Genomic DNA, 13,290 nt, shown 5'->3' with positions numbered 1-13,290 from the left:
ACTACCTTGTATGCTCTTCTCTGTCTTCCTCCCTCGATGATGTCATGGGGTCCAGAACAGGTCACCGCACCCACTTGTAAATAAGCCAGCCTAAGGGACAATGGGGCAGGGGGATGGGGGTAGGGATGGTAAGGGTGTGGGGAACATCTTTCTGCTGCATCCCATGACACGAGCAGCCCCATGAAGCTTTTATGTAGGTCTTTTATGTGGTGCAGTAAACTCACTAGGGCCCAAACAGACTCCCAGGACTGATGGTTTTGGAAGTTCTGCAGATAAAAGGCAAAACACGATAGTGATGCTTTATAGCATGAATTGCAGGCTTCAGAGACTATCTTTCAGCTTCCCCCAAAGCAAGAGTTCTTTACGGATATATGTGCACTCTCTCTCCTCCTACCAGGGAGAAGTCCAAGGAGTTTTCACCCTCTCTTTGGACCTCAATGTTGAGCTCCACCAACACTGTGCACCCCCAGAGCTACTCCTCACTGCAGGTGAGCAGAGGACTGCCACCACATAAATACACGGGTGGGCAGATGCAGCCTCATGGCCTCAAGGCAAGCTTCAAGCAATGCTCTGAATTGCTGGACTACTGAGATTAAGCATGTTTAGGGGGCGCAAGGGTGTTACTTAAACTCAACCATGTGTTATGGAGAGGAGAGGAAAAATAAAGTGGAAGGCACACGATTTGTCGCTGTGGCCATGTATGTGTGTGAGAAACAGTGACAGAAGTGAGTGTAACGGATGGAGTCACAGGTCACAGATACCCCTCAGCACAGTGTGCTGGCTGCTGCCCTGACTGTGGAAGGCACCACACATCAAGGGGTAGATGGGTTACATGACAGGGACACAGGAGTCTAAGAGGTAGATCTAGGACTGTTTTCTCCATGATCTTTTCAATTTTTCTGTGTTTGAAATTTTCCATAATGAAATGATGGGGGAATGCCTGTGTGTGGAAAACAGATGGGTAGCAAAGACAGTGTATGTGAATGTGAGCAGCTGAATTTTAAGGCATGGGGTGTGACCAGGTGCCCCACAGAGGGACAAATGAGAAAGGCCCCAGGTGGAACCCCAGGTTAGGGTAGGAGAAGCAGATGACAGTAGAGACCTAGGGAGAGGACAGCAAACAGTTACCTCAGGCCTAAGGTCCCATGGGAGACCCAGGTCTAGGTGCTCCGTCTGAAGTGATCTCTTGGCCAGGCTGAGGCTGCAGATCTTGAACAAGATTCCCTTTAGGCACCGGGGGGCCTGGGTGTAGCTTCTCCAGCAACAGATCTGAATTCTTCTGAGTCATGAAATCATGTATCTCTTTATTGTGGACATCTTTTAATTTCCCTTAATAAAGTATTACATTTTTTTACCTTTAAAAAAAAATAATGGATCACATGGTGGTTGGTAATGACAAGATCAAGGGTGTGTCCATGGGACTCTGTTTTAGGTGGAGAAGAGGGCAACATCATTAGAAGAGATATTAGGGAGTTCAGCAACTGAAAATGTCTCTTTATATATATATTTAAATTGCCAAGAATTAAGAAACAAAGTGTTAGAGTGACAGTGAGCCAGTAACTGGATATATTCAAGAAAGATAAGCAAATATATAAGTTATTAAGAACCAAGAAGGAGATGAGATAGAAAATAAGGGTGTGTGTGGGAACTCACTTTTGATAAGGTGGTCATGGAAATCATCTATAAAAGGTGACTTAGAGTTGACATCTACAGGATAAAACGTGAGGACGAAAATAGCTGCACAAAGGAAAAGAGAGTCCACATTGCACTTCAGGGATAAATTTATTCCTCACATTCCTGCTGAAAGGTATATCTTCTGTTCAGTTCTGGGATGAATTAGCAGTTCTTAAATGATAGAAACTCAACATTCCAAGCTTTCTAAGTCTTTGGATCCCCTCATCTGCATTATGTCATGGCAGTTCTGGCATTTCAACCTCAGGTAATGTCGGCTACCTTTTGGCCCATGTTTCAGTCAACCAGCTGAACAAACTGTTAGAACCCTTTCTAACCACTCAAGCTACAATACTGAATCCAGAATCTCTGCTTAGTGGGCCCATATCAATAAATTCAGCCTGATCCAACTTTACATTCCTCCCACCATTATCCCACACCCTTAATATACATGCCAACACATATTACCCTCATTTATTTCTAGGTAAGTAGGAAAACTTGTGGATTTCTTTTGGAGAATAGCATATATCCTCATGGGTCATGCTTTGTGCTTCTCCTTTTGGGGCCTTCTGGAACTATTTATAGGTCTGAAAGAAAGGAGGGCTGATGGGGGTGGGTCATGAGGAGAATTAGAAATGTCGTCAATCCAGTTACCTCAGGGAATTCCCTCGCAGTTTCCCTTGGTGAAGCAGGATTGAGCTCTTCAAACAGAGGAGTTAGGGCCCTTTCCTCAAAGGAAGTAGTTATAGGTTTATCAGGTACAATAGGGTTAATCTCTTCAGGTAGAGATTGGATAGCAGATTCCCCAGAGTAGAATGTAGGTTGGGAAGCTGTTTCCTCAGGGCAGGATTGAGGTCAGTAATCTGTTTCCTCAAGGCCAGCTGAGGCTTGATGAGTGTAGGCTGGGAGTCTGGTGGCTGTTTCCTCAGGGAAGAACATTACAGGTTTATCTGGTAAAGACTCAGAAGAATCTAGAGTTTCAATGTCCCCACTGTTGTCATTATCAACGATTATGTTCCCATTCCAATTTTCAAGAACCTATTCCTTTCTAATCAATGCCCTCAATTTACCTGATGACATCTTGCAAGTTTGGGAATTTAGTTTACATTGTAATTGAGCCACTTACACAATGAGATTCTGGGTCTGGTTTTCAGAAATCTCAAGTCTGTGGCTACAGGAAGTAAATTTTCTTTCAGGACACACAAAGAAACTTTCATATCCTTCATGCAGTGCTTAAGTTGCATATTTGAAGACTTCAGCTCATCCCTTCCTTTTATAACTGTATCCAGTGTATTTAGGAACAACTAACCACCATTATATCTTTTAACTACTCAAAACTCTGTTAAGGTACCAAAAACTTTCCCCTAAAGCCTTGCCCCTTATTAGCATTTAAGTAACTGTATCCATTGGTGATAATTTGTGTATCTCTATTGTCAACTCACACCATGGATTATCAGTGCCATCTTGATCATTGGAAATAGAGTCATTAGTGCCTTTGAATATAACTGGAGTAGAGAGCCAACTCCAAAAACCCCAGAACCAATTCAGAAATCCCTTCCTTAAAATTTTGATTCTCAAGAACCAATCCTGGTACCAAAGCTGTATTAGTCAGGGTCTCTAGGGGAAAACAGAACTGCCAGGAGATATTAATAAGTATTATGAAATTTTATAAAATTGTCTTACATGACTGAGGATACACAAGTCCAAATTCCATAGGGCTCAACCCTGCATGCTCTAATGACATAGTTGAATCAAAGCCTAATCTTGATATAATAAAGTAAAAGTGAAACCTTTGAATTTAGTACAATCAAAGGGTTATCATGCCCAGAGGACCAGACCAGCTTACAAGCATAATCAACATATCTTTTAGGAATTCACAAGTAATACCAAACTGCCCACAGCCGGCAAGACTTAACTCTCTCACAAAAACAATGGAGAAAGGGCAAAAAGCTGTCTGAGGGACATGCTTTGGGGGTCAACAAACCAGGACAGAAATGCACAACTCCCAGGAGGGCAAGGGACAGAGAGATGAAGATTCTGAAACAACAAACACTAGTAACTGAACTCCTGTAGTGGCCAGGAAGGACTCCCAGCCCCCACCCTCAAGACATTAAACCTGGATAAAACCCCTGGCTTACTGAAGTTGACTGAGAGGGGAATACATGACTTCCTCCTTGTCACCTGTAACAGGGAAAGAAGGAGGGTGAGTCAGAGGGCTTCTCTTCAGTGAATTCAGCCAGCAGAGACCACTTCAAATCTTGTCTCTATCCAGACTACAAACATGGGAAAGCAGAGGTTGAAAGAAACACATTTTGGAAAGGTTCATTAACAAGCACTATCTTCTGGCCAGTAAGGAACTTGCAAAGTGAAAAACTGCTTTGAGGTCTCTCTTTAGTCCCACACTTGAGAGAAAATCTGTGCCCCATTAGTGAGACCTTGGCCTAATTTTGATAACTTAAGCTGGGCAATTTTAAAGATTTAGAATAAGTTGAATAAAAAAAAATCAAAGAGCAGTGGGGGAAAAAAAAAAACTAGGCAAGAGAGAGAAATTGACCATTAGAGTAAATTTACCAACATATTAAGATGCCTAGACAACAGCAAAAAATTACAAGCCAAACTAGGAAACGGGAAAAGATGGCCCAGTTGAAGGAACAAACCAAATACCCCAATGCCATACAGGATTTGAGACAACTAATCAATGACAATCTCACAAATCTCCTAAATCAATTCAAAGAATTGAAGGAAAATAAGACTAAAGAGATTAAGGATATAAAGAAGATACTGGGTGATCATAAAGGACAATTTGAAAGCCTAAAAAGTCGTGGAACTTACAGGAATGAAAGACATGATGGATGAGATTAAAAATACATTAGAGGGACATAACAGCATGTTTGAATTACTCAAAGACAGAATTAGTGATTTTGAGAGCAGAGCATCCAAACTGGAAAATACAGGAGAACAAAAACAGGAAAGAATGGAAAAAATATAACAGGGTTTCAGGAAATTGAATGACAACACAAAACATGCAAATATGTGTTACCAGTGGAAGGAGAAAGAATGGAAAAGGGGCAGAAAGAATATTTGAGGAAATAATGACCAAAACCTTCCCAAACCTTATGAAAAGCATAAATACCAATATCCAAGAAGTACAATGGACCCCAAACAGAATAAATCCATATAGACCTACTCTGAGACACTTGCTATTCAGAATGACAAATATCAGAGATAAAGAGAAAATTCTGAAAACAGCTAGAGAAAAGCAAAGCATCACATACAAGGAATCCTCGATAAGATTAAGTCCCAACCTCTCATCAGAAACCATGGAGGTGAGAGAACAGTGGTATGATTTAAGGTACTGAAAAAAAAAAAAAACTGCCAGCCAAGAATTTTGTATTTGACAAAACTGTCCTTTAAAAATGAGGGTGAGTTTAAAGTCTCCACAGAAAAATAAAAACTGAGAAAGTATGTTACTAAAAGACAAGAATTACAAGGGATACTAAAGGAAGTGTTGCAGCCTGAAAGGAAAAAACAAGAGTAAGAGACTTGGAAAAGAGTGTAGAAATGAAGATTATTTAGAAGGGTAAATTTAAGGGTAAGAAGATAGACAATAGTAAGACATGACAACAGAAAGCCAAAGGACAAAATGGATGAAGTAAGTAATGCCTTTACATTAATAACACTGAATGTTAATGGCTCAAAATCCCCAATTAAAAGACAGACTGATAGCATGGATAAAAATCTATAAGCCATCTATATACTGTCTACAAGAGACTCACCTCAGACGTAAGGACACAACCAGGTTGAAAGTGAAAGATTGGGAAAAAGAATTCTAGTAACTAGTAACCAGAAAAGAGCTGGAGTAGCAATATTAATATCAAACAAAACAGATTTTAAATGCAAAGTTGTTATAAGGGATGAGAAAAGTGATTTGTCACGTACAAGGGAACTGCAATAATATGAAAGTACTGATTTCTCATCAGAAACCATGGAGATGAAAAGGCAGTGGTATGATATATTTAAGGTACTGAAAGAGAAACTATGCCCGTCAAGTATTCAATATCCAGCAAAATTGTCCTTCAAAAATAAGGATGAGTTTAAAATATTCATAAATAAACAGAAACTGAGAGAGTTCATCAACAAGAGATCTGCCCTATAAGAGATACTAAAGGTTGTCCCAATGGCTGAAAGGGAAAGACAGGAGAGAGAGGTTTGGACAAAAGTGTAGAAATGAAGATGATCAGTAAGGGTAATTAGAAGGGTAAAAAGAAAGACAAAAACAAGATATGGCATATAAATGCCTAAGGATAAAGTAGTTGAAATAAGTATTGCATTTACAGTAATAAAATTGAATGTTCATGAAATAAACTCCCCAATCAAGAAACACAGATTGGTAGAATGGATAAAAAATATAATCCATCTATATGCCATCTATAAGAGACTCGCCTTAAACCCAAGGACACAAATACATTGCAGTTGAAAGGTTGGAAAAGATGTCCCACACAAACAGTAACCAAAAAAGAGTTGGGGTAGCTATACAAATATCAGACAAAATAGACTTTATTTTTTTATTATCTTTATTTTTTAAAGATACATAAATAACACAAAATGTTATGTTACAAAATATAAGAGGTTCTCATATGCCCCACTCCCCACATCCCCCGCTCTTCCCACATTGACAACTTCTTTCATTAGTGTGGTACATTCATTGCATTTGATGAGTACATTTTGGAGCATTGCTACACAGTTTGGATTATAGTTTATGTTGTAGTTTACACTCTCTTGGCACTGGGGTTGGTGTATGCTCAGGAGACTTAAATCTCCGGACTGGCCATGTGCCAGCTGGGCCCTGCGCCTCAGCAGATTTGCAACACTTACTCTCCGGTTCATTGAACTTACCTAGATCAGCTAACAGGGAGGTGAGGATGGTCAACCACCACACCAGGGAACAGAGAGAGTCTACAGCTGCAAGCAGGAGAATCCCATCCATCGGCCATGTGGGATCTAAACCCCTCTCGATTTAGAGGAAGAGTGGACATCGTCATCCCAGGGTCCTCAGGATGGAGGAATAAAATATGGATTAGAATGGACTTACTGGTATTCTACTACAGAATTATTGTGACTCTAGCAATGGAAGAAATGATATCATTGATGTGGAGATAGTGACCTTGGGAATTGCTGAAGGCAGGGAGAGGGAAAAAGAGGTGTGATATTGGGGCATTCTCAGGACTTGGAGATGTCCTCAATGATATTGCAGGGACAGATGCAGGACATTATATATCTTGCCATAGCCCACTGAATGGACTGGGAGAGAGTATAAACTACAACATAAACTATAAAATAGACTTTAAATGCAAAACTGTTAGAAAAAAACAAAACACAGAAAAGATAGTATGTATTATAAAATGGGCAATCCTTCAAGAAGCAATAACAACCAAAAATATTTATGCACATAAACAGAGTACCCCAAAATACATAAGGCAAACACTGGTAAAATGGAAGGAAGAAATAGACATTTCCACTAAAGTAGTTGGAGACTTCAATATACTACTTTATTCATTGGATAAAACATCTAGACAGAGGATCAATAAGTAAACAGAGAACTTGAATAATATTATAAATGATCTAGACATAGCAAACATGTACAGAACTGCACCCCAAGACAGCAGGATATACATTCTTTCCAAGTACTCATGGACCATTCTCCAGGATAGACCACATGTTGAGTCACAAAACAGATATAAATAAATTTAAAAGATTGAAGTTGTATAAAGATTGTTCTCTGATCATAAATGAATGAAGCTGGAAATCAATAACGGATAGAGAAATGGAAATTTCACAAGTATATGGAGGTTAAACAACCCACTTTTAAACAATTGGTTTGTCAAAAAAGAAATTAAGAGAAATCAGTAAATATCTTGAGACAAAATGAAAATGAGAACACAACATATCGAAACCTATGCGATGCAGCAAAAATAAAATAAAATAAAAATTTTAAAAAACCCAAACAATAGAGAGAACCAACAAAATCAAAAGTTGCTTGGTTGAGAAGATCAATAAATTAACAAACATTTAGCTAGACTTACAAAGAAAAAAGAGAGATGCAAATAAGTAAAATCAGAAATGAGAGAGGGAACATTAGTACTGACTCCACAGAAATAAAAAGATCATAAGAGAATACTATGAATGATTGTATGCCAGCACATTAGACAAGTTAGATGAAATGGACAATTTCCTAGAAACACACAACCTATCCTAATTCCTGAAGAATTAGAAAACCTTAACAACCAATCATAAGTAAAGAGAACATATCAGTCCTCAGAAACCTCCCAAACACAGAAAAGCCCAGAACAGGATGGCTTCATAGGTAAATTCTTCCACATTCAAAGACAATCTAATACCAATCTTGCTCAAACGCTTCTAAAAATTGAAAAGGAGGTGTTGTAGTTTGTGAAAGACTGCCAAAACAATATACCAGAAATGAGTTGGCTTTTACAATGGAGATTGATTATCTTATAAGCTTATAGTTGAGAAGCTGTGAAAGTGTCCAAATCAAGGCACCATCAGAAGATGCTTTCTCCCCAAGCTACTGCTGTGGACAGTCAGGCACATGGAAGCATCCATTCATCTCTCCCTTCTCCTCCAGCTTCATTGCTTTCTGTTTCTGGCTAAAATGGCTTCCTCTCAACATCTGTGTTCTACTGAGTTCAGCTTATGGCTCCTGGGGATTCTTTCTCAGCTTCTGGGCATTGTTTACTGACATCCTGTGTCTCTGCAGCTTTTTTCTGTATCTGTGGCTTTGTATCCTTCTGTTTATAAAGGACCCCAGTAAGAGGATTAAGAACGAACCCAGGTCATGCAATCTAATCAAAGACATTTAACTAGAGTAATATAATCAAAAGGTGCTATCTGCAATAGGTTTTCACACACAGGAATAGATTAGCTCTGTGAATATGATTTTTGGGGGTACACAAAAGACTCAAACTACAATAAGAGGCAACACTAGCTATTTCATTTTATGAAGCCAACATCACCATAATACCAAACCCAGATAAAGATACTGTAAGAAAAGAAAATTATAGACCAATCCCTCTAATGAATATAGATGCAAAACCCTCCACAAAGCAAATCGATCTAACAGCTCATTAAAAGAATTATATACCACGATCAAGTGGATTTTATCCAAGGTATGCCAGGGTTTTTCAACACACACAAAAATAAAATAATGGAATACACTACATTAGCAAATCAAAGGGTAAAGCCACATGATCATCCTGAGAGACAAAAAAAAAAGCATTTGAGAACATTTAGCATCCTTTCTTGATAAAAACAATTTGAAACCTAGGAATAGAAGGAAACTTCCTCAACATTATATAGGGTATAAATGAAAAGACCACAGCCAACATACTCATTGGTGAAATGCTGAAAGTTTTCTATCTCAATTCAGGAACAAGAAAAAGATGCCTGCTGTAACCACTGTTATTCAACATCAAGCTAGAAGTTATTGCTACAGCAATTAGTTAACAAATAGAAATACAAGGCATCCAAATTGTAAAAGAAGAGGTAAAACTTTCATTTGCAGATGACATGATTCTGTAATTAGAAAGTCCCAAAAAATCTACAACAAAGCTACTAGAGCTAACACACAAGTTCAGCAAAGTGGTGGGATACAAGATTAACATGCAAAATTCAGTAGTTTCTATATACCAATAATGAAAAATATGAGGAGGAAATGAAGAAAAAAATCCATTTACAATAGCAACTGAAAGAATCAAATATTTAGGAATAAATTTAACCAATAATGTAAAGGACTTGTCTTCAGAAAACTATAAAATATTGCAAAAAGAAATAAAAGAACACCTAAATAAATGGAATGACATTTCATGTTCATGGATTGCAATGACTGAATATCATTAAGATGTCAATTCTATCCAAATTGATTTATAGATTCAAAGCAATCCCAATAAAAATTCTAACAGCCTACTTTGCAGAAATGGAAAAGTCAATTATCAATTTTATTTGGAGGGGAAAGGGGGCCAAAAATTCAAAAACATCTTGAAAAGTAAGATTGAAGTTGGAGGACTCACACTTCCTGACTTTAAAGCATATTACAAAAGTACAGTTGTCAAAACACCTTGGTACTATCATAAAGATAGAAATACTGATAAATGGTATAGAATTGAGAGTTCTGAAATAGACCCTCACATCTATGGTAAATTGATTTTTTTTTAAAGATTTATTTATTTATTTAATTCCGCCCACCCCCCCCCCCCTCGGTTTTCTGTTCTCTGTGTCTATTTGCTGCATCTTGTTTCTTTGTCCGCTTGTCCACTTCTGTTGTCGTCAGCGGCACGGGAAGTGTGGGCGGCGCCATTCCTGGGCAGGCTGCACTTTCTTTCGCGCTGGGCGGCTCTCCGTACAGGCGCACTCCTTGCGCATGGGGCTCCCCTACTCGGGGGACACCCCTGCCTGGCACAGCACTCCCTGTGTGCATCAGCACTGCGCTTGGGCCAGCTGCACATGGGTCAAGGAGGCCCAGGATTTGAACCGCGGACCTCCCATGTGGTGGACGGACTCCCTAACCACTAGGCCAAGTCCGTTTCCCAGTAAATTGATTTTTGACAAGACTGCCAAGTCCACTTAACTGGGATAGTACAGTCTCTTCAACAAATGGTCTTGGGTGGAGTTGGACTCAGATGTGACCTTTCTACACATGCCTCTTCTGTCACTTTTACTGAACCTGTGGTTGGCCCTGGGGTTGGTGTATACCCAGGAGACTTGAATCTCTGGACTGACCATGTACCCTGAGCCTCAGCAGAGTTGTAACTCCTACTCTTTGGTTCATCTGACTTACCCAGGTCAGCTAACAGGGATGTGAAGATGATCAACCACCACACCAGGGAACCAAGAGTGCCTACAACTCCAAGCAGGAAAATCACATCCATCAACCATGTGGGACTCAGCTCCCTCTTGATATAGAGGTGGAGTGGACATCACCATCCCAGGGTTCACATGATGGAGGAATAAAATATGGATTAAAGTGGACTTACTGTTATTCCACTCTAGGACTATCATGACAAGTATAGAAGAAACTGTAGCATTGATCTGGAGAAAGTGGCCTTGGTAGTTGCTGAGGGCAAGGAGAGGGAAGAAGAGATGTGATGTGGGAGCATTTTTGAGACTTGGAGTTGTCCTAAATGATAGTGCAGGGACAGATGCTGGACATTATATATCCTGCCATAACACACTGAATGTACTGGGGGAGAGTGTAAACTACAGTGTAAACTATAATTCATGCAATGCAGCAGTGCTCCAAAATGTATTCACCAAAAGCAATGAATGTGCCACAATGATGAAAGATGTTGTTGATGTGGGAGGAGTGTGGGGGTGTAGGGTACAGGGTATGTGGGAACCTTTTATATTTTTTAATGTAACATTTTTCATGATGTACGTATCTTCAAAAAACTATAATAAAAATTAAAAAAAGAAAAGAAAGAGACCCTGTATCTCACACTCTGTACAAAAATTAATTCAATATGGATCAAAGACCCAAATATAAGAGTCAGGACTATAAAACTTCTAGAAGAAAAACTAGAGAAGCATCTTCAAAATCTTGCAGTGGTTTTTTAGACTTTATACCCAAAGCACAAGCAACAAAAGAAAAAATTGAAAAGTGGTACTTCCTCAAAATTAAAAACTTTTGTGCTTCAAAGGTCTTTGTCAAGAAGGTGAAAGGCAGCCTACTCAATGGGAGAAAATATTTGGAAACTACATATCTGATAAGGATCTAACATAGAGTACATATAAAGAAGTCCTACAACTCAACAATAAAAGATGAACAACTCAATTAAGAAATGGGCAAAAGCCTTGAACAGACTTTTTTCAAAGAATAAACACAAATGGCTAAAAAGCCCATGAAAAAATGCTCAATTTCACTAGCTATTAGGGAAATGCAAATCAAAACCACAATGAGATATCATTTCACACTTGTCAGACTGGCCACTATTAAAAAAAAAAAGAGAAAACTGCAAATTTTAGAGAGGATGTAGAAAAATAGGAACACTCATTCACTGCTGGTGGGAATGTAGAATGTGCAGTGGAAGACAGTTTGGCAGTTCCTCAGTAAGCTAAGTATAGAGTTGCCAAATAATCCAGCAATTTCACTGCTAGTTATGTACCCAGAAAAACTGAAAGCAGGGACACTTACAAATACATGCATGCCAATGTTCATAGCAGCATTATTCACACTTGCCAAAAGATGGAAACAATTCAAGCGTCCATCAGCCAATGAATGGATAAAATATGGTATATGCATACAATGGAATATTATTCATTTTAAGAAGGAATGAAGTCCTGATGCATGTGACAACATTGATGGACCTTGAGGACATTATATTTAGTGAAATTAGACAGACATGAAAGACAAATATTATATGATCTCACTAATAGGAACTATAGATAATGAGCAAACTCATGGAGTTAATATCTAGAATATAGGTTACCAGGACATAGAATGACAAGAGAATTGGGAGCTGATGCTTAATTTGTGCAGAATTTTTAATAAGGTTGCTTGTAAATATTAGGAAATGATTGGAGATAATGGTAGCACATTAGTTTGAGTATAATTAACAGTGCTGAATTGTGCCTGTGATTGTAGTTGAAATGGGAAATTTAGAGCCAGGTATGTCACTAGAAGGAAAGCTGGAGAATGAAACATGGGACTGTATAATATAGTGAACCCTGTTGTGGATAATGAATATGGTTAATAGGCCTAATATAAAGAATGTTCTTCCATGAACTAAAACAAATGTACTTCACTATTACAAGATGTTAATAATAGGGTACTGTATAGGTAAAATATACCTAATGGAAAATATGGACTATAATTAGCAGTGACATTTTAATATTCTTTCATCAGTTGTAATGATGATACCAAACCAAAGCTAAGTGTTAATAATAAGGAAGTATAAAGGGTATGGTTTTTCAAAAATCAATTAAAAGGTTCTAAAATTGACTGTGGTGAGTGCACAACTCTGTAATTATACTGAAGGCCATTGATTGTACACTTTGGATGGATTACATGGTTTGTGAATATAACTCCTTAAAAACATTAAAGGCATTTATTCTGGTGATCTGATGGACTTCATTAACTGCATTTCAAATGTTGTATCAGCCTTGTACACTTGTATGAAATCCTACTTGGTTGTGGCGTATAATTCTATTTATACATATTCAGATTTGATTTGCTAATATTTGTTGAAGGTTTATGCACATCATTGTTCATGCAAAATAGTGATCTGTAATTTTTATTTATACAGTTTGATTAATATCTGCCATATCTGTGACTGTTTTCTATACATTGACCATGTTCTTTCTTTCTTTTCTTTCTTTTCTTTCTTTCTTTCTTTCTTTCTTTCTTTCTTTCTTTCTTTCTTTCTTTCTTTCTTTCTTTCTTTCTTTCTTTCTTTCTTTCTTTCTTTCTTTTCTTGTTTTCTATTTTTTTATGCCTTCTGTGCTTTTAACTGAACATGTTATACAATTCCATTTTCTCTCCTCTTTTAGCATATCAATTATGTTTATTATTAACATTTTTTAGTAGTTGCCAAAGAGCTTGCAATATAC

At 38.1% G+C, this 13,290-nt stretch overlaps 1 long non-coding RNA gene across 2 annotated transcripts in view; it reads left to right on the top strand.

Annotated features, from left to right (window-relative positions):
- The window catches only part of LOC101424364 (uncharacterized), a 42,445-nt gene extending 29,652 nt beyond the window's left edge, over positions 1–12,793 (top strand). The window contains exon 4 of one of the 2 annotated variants that reach the window (XR_011648271.1): positions 10,527–12,793. This is a non-coding gene — a long non-coding RNA (uncharacterized lncRNA). Of the gene's footprint in view, positions 1–397; positions 1,064–10,526 lie in introns of those variants that run through there. The other variant, XR_187783.5, reaches the window with a different exon arrangement.
- The last annotated feature ends 497 nt before the right edge of the window (positions 12,794–13,290 follow it).

Source organism: Dasypus novemcinctus, chromosome 3, assembly GCF_030445035.2.
Source record: "Dasypus novemcinctus isolate mDasNov1 chromosome 3, mDasNov1.1.hap2, whole genome shotgun sequence".
NCBI classification, from domain to species: Eukaryota; Metazoa; Chordata; class Mammalia; order Cingulata; family Dasypodidae; genus Dasypus; species Dasypus novemcinctus.
The sequence above is the reverse complement of the archived record's forward strand: the minus strand, read 5'-3'. Positions and strand labels throughout refer to the sequence as shown.